The following is a 15,398-nucleotide window of genomic DNA, read 5'->3' on the forward strand; positions in this document are numbered from 1 at the left end:
AAATAAATATATATTGTTGTTTTCGTTACTATTTTTGGTCGTTTTCACAACCATAGCGAAATATAGTAGCCTCCTTCTTTTTCATTTTTAATGGAGCTACTATATCCTAAAATGTGGATATTATTATGAACGGAAGTATAATATTTCGTGGAGAAAATTAAGAACGAATATGTTTTGAAAAACCTTTTTTGAAGCTAAGCATTTTAACAAGATAAGCAACAAGAGGCGTTCTCTGACGTTTCGCTTAGTTTTCCCTGGTATTCTTAAATTATTAATTTAATTTTGCCGCGCTCCGGAAATACCTTTTTAACTTTTAAACCTTTTATAAAAAAAGCGATAGTGAAAAAAAAAAACATATTTATAGCTTGCATACTATTTATTGTTTTTATAACAAGAAGTAACACAACTAGAATAGTTGTTTCACTAATGCCTTGTATATTCTTCGAACATTTTTTTTTTCATTTTTTTTCTTTTCTTTCTGCGTTTGCCTGAATGCAATAAAAACCAAAGAAAGGACTATTTTTCACCCCTGAAATTCTGCTAATGTAAGTAAAGCTAATAGCAGCTCAGTAGACTTTGGTGTTCCTTTGATTAAAGCTTTCAGCATACCTGTGATAAACTTTTGTCACATCGTGTATCGGCAAGGATGAAGAGCAAATGTATTTGAAATGGAAATCTAAGAAAGGTGAGCTTTAAGAAAACAAGCTTTGGGGGAAAGAAGTCCATTGCATTGTGTTTCTGCTGATGGTCATTTGTGATGTGCTTTGGAACTAAATTGTGACATAAACGATGATTCACAACTTTCGCGAATCGTAACAACCACACAAATAGATTTTTTTTGAGTCAAGATCCCTTCGAATACATATATCTATGTATATCAGCTTTTAGACAAGAATTGCTTTTCTTTTCTTTTCGTTTTTTTTTTTTTTAACTCCAAATAAGCTTCTATAAAAATCTAAATAGTTTTATCTTTGTACAACATTTTTTTACATGCAATTTACTGTATGTCTGCACAGTAAGAAATGAAAATTGTCTCTTTCATAATGATATCGAATCAGTATTTGAATCCCAGAGGTACCCATACCTTCCAATTTTCTTGAATTAAATTCTTGGGGTGGGTCTCTGGAAAATTTATTAATATAGAACAAAATACAATCTTTTTTTTTTTACAATTAACAATTTTGAAGTTACAGGTTGCATATAAACCGAAATACAGTTCTATAACATATGAAGCATGCCATAGAATGGTACACAAAACATATATATCATCTTTACTAATAATAAACCTGAAAGTCTGTATATCTGTCTGGATCTCCGTGACGCGCATAGACTGTTCGGCCGATTTTCATGAAATTCGGCCCACAATTAATTGGCAACATACTGTTGTGCCCCTCGAAGCGACTTTTCAAAAATTCGATTTTGTTCTTTTTTTATGATTTTATTTTAACCACCATTAGTGGATTTAATTCCTCTGCACCGAGCAAATTACCATAAAATAGACCAGTAAATTACCGTAATATGGACGAGCAAATTACCACAACATGGAGGAACAGATTAACATAGCATATTGACCAGAAATGTATCATCCACTATTTGTAAATATACAGGTGAAACAAATGACCTTTTAATTTTCTACTGCAGGCAAAGCCGTGCAAGTACCAATAGTACATAATAAGAGGGGAAAATGATGAGCTGTAAATAGTCATATAATACCTATTCAATGATTAATCAACAGCATGTTTTAAGGAAAAGTTATCGGTAAAAATACAATTGTTCACAATTCGAATACCACTTAGTAAACCACTGCATCCTTATTGTACCCTTTATCGCTTTCATATAATCCATTTCAAATTATCCCTGTCATACAAGTAACAGGATTACCATTCTAGCTCCCTCTTCATCCCAATTACTGTATAACTTCCCTACAGTCTGTTCTCCGTAGTGCTGAGGGGCTATGGCTTCAGGCAGGAGTACTTATGTTTAAATAACCACTTTTAATGCTATATCCATATCTCAATCTTTAACCCACACTACAAAGGTGTATAAAATTGAAATATGCAATAAAATCTTATTATTTTGAAGAAATAACTCTTTATTTCAAAAATATCTGTACCTTTAATTGTATCTAAAAAGTAAAAAAAAAAAAAGAAAAGAAAATACATCAGCCAAAAAAAAAAAAAACTTTCATGAAGTCTTGCAAGTATATGCAAAATTAATCAAAAAAACTGAAAAAAAAAAATCACAATTATTCTAATAATTCTCACACCTTCGTACAGTATTAAGCAAAAAAAATACTAACACTGTGTTTAAAATACGGAGAACATTTGTTAAACTTGAAATTATATAGCAAGTGTGTATTAAGTGCATTTGATCATTTGTGCATGGTGCAATTGATCATTTTTGCCCCAAAAATGATCAATTGCACCATGTGACTGCTTAATTCGCGCATCGATGCAGTCCTGATAGTATTAAGTTGTAATAGTCAAAATGTGAATATCAAAAAGGGGAAGTTTTTTGCTTGAATTTCGGAAATGACCCCATTCTGTGTTATTATTTTTTCTGTAGTGTCCAATACTGAATACTTAAATCTCTTCTTTGCTATTTGAAGGTAAACGCTGTTCTGTTCAATATATAAAAATGAAAAAAAGCTAAAAGATTATACAGGGTGGTTATAAAATAATGTGAGATGTTTAAAGCCCTCTAGCAAGTGAAATATTGGACGAAACAATGGCAAATTTCATGGGCCTCAGGGGTGTAGCTAAGGGGGGGGGGACACCCCCCCCCCCCCCGAAACTTTAGTCTCAAAAAAAAAAAAAAGAGAGAGAGAGAAAGAAGATAGAAGAGAAAGAAAAAAAAGAAAAAAAAAAAATCAAAACGTTTTTTTTTTTTGAGTAACAAAGGTCAAAAATTCACTTCGCTCCCCCCCCCCCCCAATGCCATTGAAAATCTGCTCCATGTGTGACCCTCTAGCATAAAGACGCCTCCCTCTACTGCGACAATTTTTTGACAATTGAGTGAAATTTGACACTTTGCTTTAGAAATGAGATTGATTTGTTAAATCCACATATATGCAGCCCTTCTTTGTTATAGATTTTGCAAATTGTTAAATATGTTTAATTTTATGAGCCGCGCAGTGGGAATATTGCATACAGTCGAATCTGTATATTTCGAATTTCACATTAAAGAAAAAATCGAGATAAAGAAGTTTTGAGATACGGTGAGTTAAGAAACTTTTTATAGAAATTTGAAATATGATGGTGAAAATTTGAAATCGACACTAAAGACAATATGGGCTCTTGATTAAAATTCTTCTTTATTAGTTTTGTTAGGTATTTATTCTATTATTACATTATTAAGTGCTTTATTGCGAGTTTAAGGAATCATTTGGACGGTAAAAGTAACTTTAAGCATATCTTTTTCAAGAAAACGTCTTTTATTGCTTTTTGGTCCCTGATTTTTTTTTTTTTTTTTGATTCATTATTTATCCTCTTGAGGTAAGTCAGCAATTGCTGCAAATTTAACTTGGCTAGTATTCTACGGTTTTCCTTTTTTCATCACTTGAAAAAAACTTATACTTTCTTTTTACTCCTATCGTTTCGGTTTTCTAAGGAATCACAATTTTAAGAAAGAGAGCAACCAAAGAACAGTACTAATCCAGATAACAGAGCGAAATGGCTTTTAACTTGAATGACCTTTAACCATGAACTTGAAATGTTCATCTTACATGTCAAACCTATGAATATCATCCATTTACTCTTCTTCCAAGAAAGTGCGCGAAACGACTGTCCTTTCGTTAATCTTCCTGGAAAGCTTATTCGTGGAACGCATTTCTCCTTTTTTTCCACTGCCTCCTCAGCTCTTGAAGACAATTCCTCTGTTTCTGAGCTGAAGAAAATGTTTTTGTTTGCTTCTTTAAAGATCATTGGGCTTCGAAACCGAAAGTGATAGCATAACCGGAATTCGAGACGATAGAGGTTTTTGTTGGTCTGGTCTCGTGTGTGTCATAGTCAAAACGACCTTTGCTAACCAGAGTATCCATTGCAATCACATTGATTTTTCTGCCAGTATTTACTACGTATTCCTTTGGAAACGTACAGTCTGTTTAAAATAGTACCTTCTAAGTGAAAGTTGTTGTATAATGAAGCGAGCAAAACCGATAACTAGCTTTTTTAAACCCAAACAAAAAAAAAAAATTAAAATGACGAAAAGGATTACTCTAAAAAGAAAGTTAACGTCGTCTGAAAAAAACGAAGTACAGTCTGCTGCGCAGCAGTAAACCCATCGGACCCTTCTGAAGGTAATTTTATTGTAATTCAAAAGAAAAACTGCGTAGCATTACATGAATAAAATGTTTAAAAACGAAATGAATCTAGATTATTTCTGTTGAAGTTTGAAGTATGAAGTGAAAAAGGAGGCGCTTGAAACCAGCGCGAGCACCGAGACCACAGATCTATTGTACTATCCCCGCTTAGGCTACTAAAGGAGCCCAGTAACAGAAATAATAGAGATTATTTATAAGTAACAGAGATTATTTCTGTTAGCTTGGTTCGCATTAAAAAGTAGAAAATAAAAAAGACTTCTGTTTATAATACTCGAAAATTGCTGTTGCTCTCTCAGATAGATATTTATGTAAATTCTAAAGCAGCAAATAAAATTAAAAATAAAGACTTGAATGGAGAACAGATGGTATGCATTTCAGCGAATAACTTTCTACCGCCTATATTTTTTCCCTAACTTTTTTTATTCAAATTTTATTAACTGCTTTAGAATTAGCATAAATGTAAATACATAAAAAGCAACATATAAATATAACGATATGAAAAGCAATTTCATTTTTTGCTGGTTATAATTCAAGAAGTCTTTTTTTATTTTATTTCATACTTTTAGTGCAAACCAAGTTGGGTAAAAATAGTCTTTATAGTCTGACCACCAATGAGATTGAAAGTCAAACATCCAGTTTATAGGCGGAAACGGAAGTATCTATTAGCTTTCAGGGATGTCAGCTTTTGTTGATGTGTGTTAGCCTCTAACTTAAGCAGTCATACTGAAATGAACGGCACACGCTCATCAAATATGTGATTTAACCTTGATTTGGATAGACTGGTTTTGACATGAAGTTGCTAAAAAATTTCATTTTAAATTAAATGGGGGGAAAAGAAAAAAAAAAGTTGAATTTTCCAGAACATTAAAAAAAAGAAAGAAATCTTTGCTTTTCTTTTGTTTGACACAAGTATCGGAATGGGGTACCCCATTCCAAAATATGTGAGATTCACCTCCCTCCTATTTTTTTAATACTATATATATATATATATATATATATATATATATATATATATATATATATATATAAAGAAGTAACCCCCCCCCCGAAAGTCGGGTCTAGCTACGCTTCTGATGGGCCTACTTAGCAGACCATGGGATTTTGATTTCTACAATTAAAAAATAGTACCAAAAGTCATCACCAGGGTTGATTTTGGCGCTGCAAAAGTATATTACTTGCGAGTACTGAAGAAATAAATGCCAAATAATGCAGCACACCTTAAATTTTTTCTTCAAATGTCTGTTACTTACAAATAAGCTTAAATGAAACCAATAATTTGGTATCAGTTTTATTAGTCATGCATTTCCTACGGCCACCGTGGTCGCCCATTTTTTCACTTTTTAGCGTTTGGCCACGAGGATTTCTTTACAGTGTTGTGTATCTACGACATGCTTCAGACATCTCAATTTTGAAAACTCGAATAACGTACAGGCCGGAGAAATTAATCCCCCCCCCCTCGGATATGTGGAAAACATTGTTCATTGAATGTAGTACCTGGAAAATCTGGACATTGGTCATATTGAACCTCATTTGTTAGTAAAAATCATATATTGCGAAAAAAATTGATTCGTATTTTGTCAGTTAGCATTTAATCCTTCAATATTCACCGTAATACACATTTTCTACACCGAAATTTCCCCTGGTGGCGATTTTTGGTGCTATTTTTTTATATTAGAAATCGAAATCCCATGGTCCACTGTGTACACCCATGAAATTTGGCAATGTTTCGTCCAATACTTCACTCTCTATAGGGCTCTGAACATTTCATGTTATTTTATAACCACCCTGTATATGGATACCAAAGTTTCTAAAAATGAGTTAAATAAAAATGATTAATCCCACTTCCATTAGTTTCTTCTTACATAATTGTCTTAAAAAGTTCAAGTTTGCGACTATAGGGACATTGAAGGGAGGGGACGGTTGTGCGTGTCTCTGTCTGTCGTTTCAGAAGGACTAGAAGTAATAATAGTAATACTAACATTAATCCAAAGAATGTTCCCCCCACCCTGCCATCCCAAACCTCGGTTCTGAATCCGCCCATACACTTGTTAAATCACGCAACATTATACACAGTTAACAGAGTAAACAACAATTACAATTCTTATCTCTCCCGTCATGTCAGCTGTCTAAAAGACACTAGTATTATTTCGGTCTGAAATGTCTTAAATCATTGTGATTAAGTTCGTTGTTTGCATCCATATGCAGTAAAATTAATTACTATATTGCGTTTTAGCGTTCATACGCGATACCATCGTACTAATAGCATGTTCTGGTTCTGTAAATGGATATTTTCCGCCTGCGAAATAAAGCCCATTTGTAAACATAATGTCTAATATGTAATGATTTAATATGATACAGTTTAATTCGAAATTACTATAACATATTAAGGATCTACATTTAATCGCTGGTACATTAATACGGCAAGGCGTATTTTCATTTTCTGCTGGTGATATTATATGTCATTTTATGAATCAAAATTTAAACTTACTGCAATCAAGAGCTTTGCATTCAACTGTTTTTACTTAGTTTCAAAACATTTAAAACATACATTCATGCAGTTTTACAGATTTTAATGTTATGAAAGAGAAAAGGGCAAAACTTACTGAAATTTCTCCTAAGACATCTTTAGGGGAAATTTCAGCAAAATTTGAGAAAATATGGATACAAAACCTTTAAAAAGTTTTGTCCAATGATTTATAAGGAATATTTTATTACTTTTTAGCCAGTAGTAAATGGATTATTGGACGAAACATTTTATTGTTTAATTTTTGAAGAGCGTAAAACCAATAGTATAATCGATCTTTTTAATGATTTGAGTAAAACGCGTACAAAGTTCAAACCGCAGATTGGCTTTGATTGATTTATTCTTCTAAATCATGCAATATAGCAGTAACTAGCTGAGCTACTAGTACCATCTATTACCACACAGAAGATAAGAATTTATCCCGCCGTTTTTACTAGTTTTCTCCACTTTTTTTAATTTTGCCACTTACACTCATTTGCTTCTAGGAGCTTGAATTGAAGTTGTCATGCATTTTCGCATACATTTTGATAAACGATGAATTTTGTTGTGAAAAAAAGCTCGATAATGAAAAATGTAAGTTCCTACGATTAGAAAGAACTTTAAATTTTAGTCATCATGGTTGCTTTGTTAAAGTTCAACCCACATTTCTGTAGGAATTTCAAAGTTGAACTTTTCTTCAACAGATTAACGCAGCAGATCTTAAGCATAGTTCATGTTTTGCCAAGTGTTCTTTTTTTTCTTTTTCAACGTATTATAGAACTTATTAATTAAAATAGATTGCTACAACAACAGACATCCTTCAAAGTTTATCTAGTAATACAAATTGTAACAATGCTATTCAAGGTATTTATTAGAGACTAGGTGATTATCTACGCCTATTTTAATGACAAGGAAGAATTTATGGGCACCAAATCGTGCAGAAGATACTGCTATAATGTTAATGGCCAAAGGTGCAAATGATACCCTCTCAGTGCTAGTGCCTCCTCATTTCGTCCTACATTCAGCTGCCAATCATCTGCTTTAAGCAGACCATGGCTCATTTAATGGCTTGACATTCATCGATCGAATTCAAAGAGCATTTATGTAAATTAGTAAACATCTAGATATTCTGTACTAATTTACACACAAATACTTCTTTCATATTCTAAATTATATTTTAAAAGATTTCTACAGGGGTGACCAACTGGGGAGGGGGGGGGGTCAGGGCGCAGACTGCACAATTTAAATTTTTAGGAGGTGTTTATTAGGGGTTTTTTGGGGGGGGGGGGAGGAGACTCGCTCTTGAGGGGTCTTTGTAGTATTTAGTGGGGAGTTGGGGTGCACCTTTGATCTTAGAGAGGATGAGAACCCGTTGCTTCACCATAAATCTGTTGTTTGAAATTGTCATATACATGTAACAACTAATTTGGAATATGCAAAGGGACACAGAAAGCAAATTTCGTGGGTCCTTGGATATTCAGCAAACTTTCTGAAAGTTTCAGAATCTGCACCGATTATATATTTGTAATAAGTTTTACAGTTTATTAGTGTGTGTGTGTGTGTGTGTGTGTGTGTGTGTAGCGTGCTCTAATGTGCGACGATGTGCTTTTCACAGGTTTAGAACAGAATTCTATTCACACCTGACCAATTCACTGTCCTATATCCAACTGCAAATCCTCTGCATCAAGCAAGACGTTACTCATTTAATAGCTTCGCAGTCAAGCTCACTTATGAAAATTAACAGATGGCTAACTGAGATCCTTGTCTTTTTACATACCTACTTACTAAAGAATACTTCGTTCAGAACCTAAATTATGTTTAATATTGAGATTGTATCTATTTATTTATCAACTAGAAAGTCGCCCGTCAAGGTATGATGGGTGAAAAATGCTGCTACTCTTCTACATTTGAGCGAAGCAGTTGCCTGTTTGGTGATACTTTTCTAGTTGAAATTTTAACCTTACCTCCAGAGGATTAACACTAAACTCCAGTTGGTAGCGTTCATTTTTGACCACTTTTTCATTTCTTCACTCTCCTAAAATGACAGTCTTACCAGTAAAACAGTTAAGTGATGGCATCCAGTTCAGCTTCGTCACAATAAAGCCTTTCCCCGCATGCCAAACATTACAAAAATATTATCAAATTAACAAGGCGTAGCACGACTTTTGTCGTTGATGACGTCAGGAGCGTTACTCGATCATTCACTATGATATATATGAGGATGAATATTCCTTTCAGAGTCTGAATCAAGGGCGTATTTAAGGGGGTAGCCAAAAGGGGCTCAAACCCCTTCTAAAGTATACTTAAAACTGCTCACTGTAAATAAGGATTTAAATGCTTTCAAATTTAGATTTGGAAAGTTCTCATAATATTTGTCTTCCGTCATTCCCGAAGTAAATTCCTATATACACTCATGATCGAAATTATATTTAGTTTTTAAATAACTTCCATATTAATCTTTGTGATGAAAATTCTTAGATTTTCAGCAATCGTTTTGAGTAAAGGTACACAAAGAGTAAATCTCGCGTGAACTTGGACATAGAATTTGCAGAATCAGCTCTGATTTTTCATTTTAATGTAGTATTTTTATTATACTTATTATTCATTTTACTTTGGTTTTTCCAGTTTTTTGGGCTCTTACATCGCAGTGTGTAAAATTTCCGTAAGTTTTAATCAGCGTTGTAATTTACAGACATTTAGAGACTGTAAATCTCGTGTGAAGTTGGATATTCTATGCGCTATCTAGAATTTGCAGAATCTGCTCAGATTTCACCTTTTGATTTCATTTTGTAGTTTTTTCTCATTCAAAGGTTCTAATGTGCAAATTTTTCATGGGTTTTGAGTAGATTTTTATCCACCCCAGCTCAACAAACATTCCTATATTCAGTTTTCAATCATCTGCTCCAAGTACACCATGGCACATTTGTGCAAATTAGCAAATATTTAGTTGGTCTTAACTTATTTTAAAAGGAAAGATAAACATATAAAGGATATGCTATGTAACCTTTATGTGCATATCTTATAATAAAGGGTTGTGCCGTAAGATAAGTATGAAAAATGAAAATGTAATTTTGATTCTCCAAAAATCTAAATTATATTTTCCTTTCAAATGACTTATTTTTCCAACAATTGTTCGAATTCAACCACAGATTTAATTTTGATTTATGTTAAGGCGCACAGATTATTAATCTTGTATCAGTTTTAGTGAACCATCTAGAATTTAAAGTATTTGCTTGGATTTCATATTAAGAATTTCTTTATTTGTTTTGCTTTTTCTTGTTTTATAGGTAATATGTGTCTCTTTGTGCAAGGTTTCTATACGTTTTGGGCTGATTTCTATCTTCCACAATCCATCTCACAGCGCTAGACATTTAGATTCTGTCTCTAAATTATGATTTTGTAACCCTGTATTGTATTCGTTTTTTAAAAAACTTTGGTGTTGTTAGTCAATGATTTTTATTTTTAAAAAGATACAAAATTATGTGAATTAGTCCAAAAAAAAAAAAGAGAGAGAGATAAATCGGCAGGGTTGTTAAACAGCGATATTCTTTTCGCAATAGCATGAAGTAGATTAGCCGCACGCCCGCCTTGTTTAGTGGTCAGAGAAATCTGACTGCAGTCATGGGTTCGAATCCTGGCTCGGGCATGGATATACTTGCTCTCTTATGTCCTTGTCCCTTCTTTGTGTGAATGTGTTGTTATGCTGTGAATGGTTGCCTACCCCTTAAACGGGTCCTTAGAGCATGTGCGTACTGTGCAGACCGGACTTCACATCCAACAACGGTATAGTTGGAAAACTGAAGCAGCGCACCCCAAATTGCCAGCCTAGCTGGCACGAGACAACAACAACATGATGTAGATGAACATTTTATTGAGAAACCTTCCATTTTCATTTTTATTTTATAGTTCGGTTTTTAGCTCATACTTATGTTACTATACAGTAACTAGAAAGTCGCCCGTCAAGGTATGACGGGTGAAGATTCCGCCTACATCTTTTCAAATGCAAATTTTTTGAAAGCCATTGCCAATTCTTTGATACATCGATTGTTGTGAAGTCGACCGGACTTCACACCCAACTACGGTATAGTTAGAAAACTGAAGCAGCGCACAACAAATTGCCAGCCTAGCTGGTACAAGACAGCAACAACATTATGTAGATGAGCATTTTATTGAGAAACCTTCCATTTTGGTTTTTATTTTATAATTCGGTTTTTAGCTCATACTTATGTTTATGTAACTATACAGTAACTAGAAAGTCGCCCGTCAAGGTATGACGGGTGAAGATTCCGCCTACATTTGAACGAAAGCCAGTGCCAATTTTTTGATACATCGATTGTTGTGAAGTCGACCGGACTTCACACCCAACTACGGTATAGTTGGAAAACTTAAGCAGCGCACAACAAATTGCCAGCCTAGCTGGCACAAGACAACAACAACATGATGTGTAGATGAACATTTTATTGAGAAACCTTCCATTTTCGTTTTTATTTTATAATTCGGTTTTTAGCTCATACTTATGTTACTATACAGTAACTAGAAAGTCTCCCGTCAAGGTATGACGGGTGAAGATTCCTCCTACATTTGAACGAAAGCCATTGCCAATTTTTTGATACATCGATTGTTGAAATTTTAACCGCAAATCCAGTGGATGAACCCTAAACTTTAGTGGACAGTGCTCATTGTTGCTCACTTTGTCGTTTCTTCTTTCGCCTAAAATGACACTTTTACCAGTAAAACACTTAAGGTACCGGATCCAGTTCAGCCTTGTCAAAACAAAGCATTTCCCTGCATGTGAAACATTACCAAAAAATATATCATCAAATTATCACGCCGTGGCGCGAGTTTCATTGTTAGTGATGTCAGGAGCGTTACTCGATCATTGGCTATTATGTATATGAGAATAGCATTTAATGAAATGGTGAATAAATTGTTTTCACTGAAGAAAAATAATATTACAATTTTTTACCAACCTTTTTAAAGCTTTATTTTTTCTATCAAAAGTTAATAAATATACGCAAGTAGCTGGAACTAGTCGACCCGTGCGGAACTCCGCACGGATCGACTAGTTCCAGCTATCCTAGTCCAGAATTTCCTAGTCCTAGAACATTCTGGACTAGTCCCGACTAGTCCAGAATCGTTTCATAAAGCATTTCGCTCTTTAAAAATTTCAAAGAAAGAATATTAGGAAGAAAAACCTAAAAAAGTAAGCGCACAAGAGAAGGCATGTAATTTGAAGACATCAGTAACAAAACCTCGTTAAATACAACGTTGTGATAATTTGATCATCGCTCACTTTTTGGTTTTACGTATTTTCAATGCAAGCATAAATATCATTAAAAGTGTGGCTGAGTGACACGTGAAAAATCAGTAATTTTGCATGTGAAAAAACAGATTGTGGCAAATACAGTCCTGCCCATGTGAGCATCTGACGGAAAAAATAGAAACATTAAAGATATATTTAGTGGCACGGATTCGAACTGGCGCCATTCTGATTAACAGTACGACGCTCCAACAAACCTAGCAACTGTGCCTTCCTTTTTGAATGGATGAATGGAATGCGTAATAAAACACAGTAAAAAAGTTTTTTGCCGAAAAAAATATAATAAGATCATGCGTCTATGTTTTGCCATTAGTCAGCATGATACGGTTTAAAATTTTTCGTAAAATATGAAATTTGATTAAAGAGTGAGGAAGATCTCACGTAGCGATTGAAACAAACATTCTAGAGAAGTAATAAATTCGATTGAAAAAATCAGTGTTTTTATTTTTGAATATTCAACAATTTCCCATAGCAGGCTTCTTTAACCTGTACGGCTTAAAAGCCCGCACTTGTTTTTCTTTCAATCGAACACTTAAAATTCAAAACCAAAACCAGTTGAACTGAGTCCGTTTTTAAGTGTAATTTTTCGAACATAGACAAAATGTTTTTTTTTCTTTTTTTTTTCAGCCGAAAGCAGAGGAGTAAAAAATGATTTCTTACTAATGAAGTTGATAATAATTTTAATGTTTTATATCGTATTCGAATAAATAATTAAAGATTTACTGGTTGAAACTCGTAGTTTTAATTTGGCGTAGTATTTTTTCCTTTGTACAAAAGTTCGAACACTGCTATTAGAAAAATCTACATTTCAGCATACAATGAAAATGTTTTTCTGCACAAAAAGGATTCCCTTGAGGTATATATAATACTTTTTTTTATGCTTACATTATGCTCAGTGGTCTGGACGGAGTCAAAGCTTAAAAAAAAGGGAAGAACACCCTTCAATTAGCATTACTTATCTGAATGATAACAGTAGCCTGCATAAAGGAGTCGAAACGCCAAATAGCATTCCCACTGCATTTATTTTATTACGTGTGTTATCTGTTGTATGTTATTAGTACATGTAATGCGTAATATTACTGTAAATTTGCTATTATGTCGGACAGCCCGAACTGGCCCGAAGTTCAGACAGTTTATAGCCGAACGCTCTACCGAAAAAAAAAACTACAGTTAATTTTAAATTTTTTTTTCTTGCCGAGAATTGTTTTTATTTTTAAAAATTTTTACAATTTGTTATCGCAGGCTGTTTGAACCGTTATGACTTAGATGGCAGCACGTGTTCATCATTTAACAGCACGGTTAAAATACAAAATAATTTGAACTAAGTTCTTTTTTAAGCGTAGCTTTTCAAATGTAGTAAAAATGTGATACGCGATACGCTATTTGTTTTTTTTGTTTTTTTCAAAAAGAAGAAAAAAATATATAAAAAAATATATAATACTTTTATATATATATATATATATATATATATATATAAGCTCTTTAAATTGAGGTAGTATTTTTTTTAGTTGTACAAAGAGTCAAAAACTCATTAGAAGAATCTATACTTCAACATACGATTTATTATACTTTACTAAGCAAAAAACAATTCCAATGTAGTCTGAAATCTTAAACCTGATACTTATATTTTCGCTTACATTATGATTTGATTTTCTTCCGGAGCCAAAGCTTAAAAAAAAAAAAAAAACCTTACAAATGAGTATCAATTTAGTTCTTTGTTGCATCAAGTTTTCATAATAGCTAGGAGCGTTTCTACCTCATGTAGTCCCTCATATTTGTTATTCATTGTTCATGTGATGCGCGATATTTTTCTAATTTTTTGATACAGATTGTCCGATCGTGGGCCCGAACACGCATTCTCCTGGTTACCAGTCGAACGCTCTGCCGATCAAGCTATTCAGCTCTGTCGGTAACAGTGCAAGTCAAAGTTATAAATTTAACCGAAAACCTCATTCTGGTTCTTTAAAACAGGTTTTTTGCCCGAAAAAAACAATTTTTAGACCGTGGGTCTATTTTTCGTCAGTAGCCTGCACGATAAGCTTTAAAATAAGGTGTAAATCAAAGAAATCGATCAAGAATTGAGGAAAATCTCGCGTAGAAACCAAAAACAGGCTACAGAAATAATATATAAGGATAAATAAATGTTTGCAATTTCGGGACAGAAAAGCTATGAGTTCTAAACATTATCCTTAGACTTATCTCTCTGCTGGAGTTAAATACTTAGAAAATGAAGTTTAGATTGTTCTACTCAGAAAGTAATGAACAAATATTTTATTTTTGATTTTTCTTGAAAGAAATTGACCAACAAAATGAGTTTTTCATAAAATGACTGAGGAAACAAAAGATAACAACTTATGTTACAGAAATACAATTTTCCAAAGATGATTCTTTTTCTGTTAGAACTGCAGATTGTTATGTCAAGCTAATTTCCTTCTTGCAGGATTTTTATCAGACTCTGTTTGTTGTTTCTTTTAAAGATAATACCTTTCTTAAAAGAAGATTAATGCCAGTTTGATATGAAATATATTTTTCATGTCTTGTTTAGAAGTTAAAAAAGTTGTATAAAGTTCAAAACAAGGTGATGAAATTTAAATGTGTTTTAATGCATATCAAAATAACATATTTTGTAATATTTAAGAATCGCTTTCAGGACAGTGTGAGTGTAACATGAAAATTTTCAAAAACCTTGATATTATATTTTAGTTTCTTCCTGAAATTATACATTTAGTTTTAAAAAAAATCAAAATTTTTACACATTTTTTTTTCTTTTTCTAATGGGACTGCGTTAGATTGAATACCTTTTGCAGAGCTACTGTCTGACCACGGGATTGTATGGAAAGAAACATCCGTTTTGAAGCCGGAAATGGACGACTCTTATTTTTTAGCGATGCCAGCTTTTGAAGAAGCAGAGTCTCATTCAAATGAGCGGAATACCGCCATCAAATTTTTACTTTTCCTTCTCATTCAGATAGATTCGTCTTATCTGGACGTTTGAAAATTTCATACAATCCGTGGTTGGACAGTAGTGTGATTCTCCGATATAGTATCTGTTCTGTACCATCGGAGAATGGTACAGAACAGATATTACCACGAGATATTTTACGCCAGTTTCCACACCAGAAGGAGGTACCTGGTATCTATTCGATGCGAAATTGCACGACAGACAGACAGATAGATAGAACATTCCAAACCAAGCGAGTACTTGAAGGATATTTTACATGCCGCATAATCATACGACATGGACGCTATCGATT

This window comes from Uloborus diversus, chromosome 5 (genome assembly GCF_026930045.1).
Source record: "Uloborus diversus isolate 005 chromosome 5, Udiv.v.3.1, whole genome shotgun sequence".
Lineage (NCBI taxonomy): Eukaryota > Metazoa > Arthropoda > Arachnida > Araneae > Uloboridae > Uloborus > Uloborus diversus.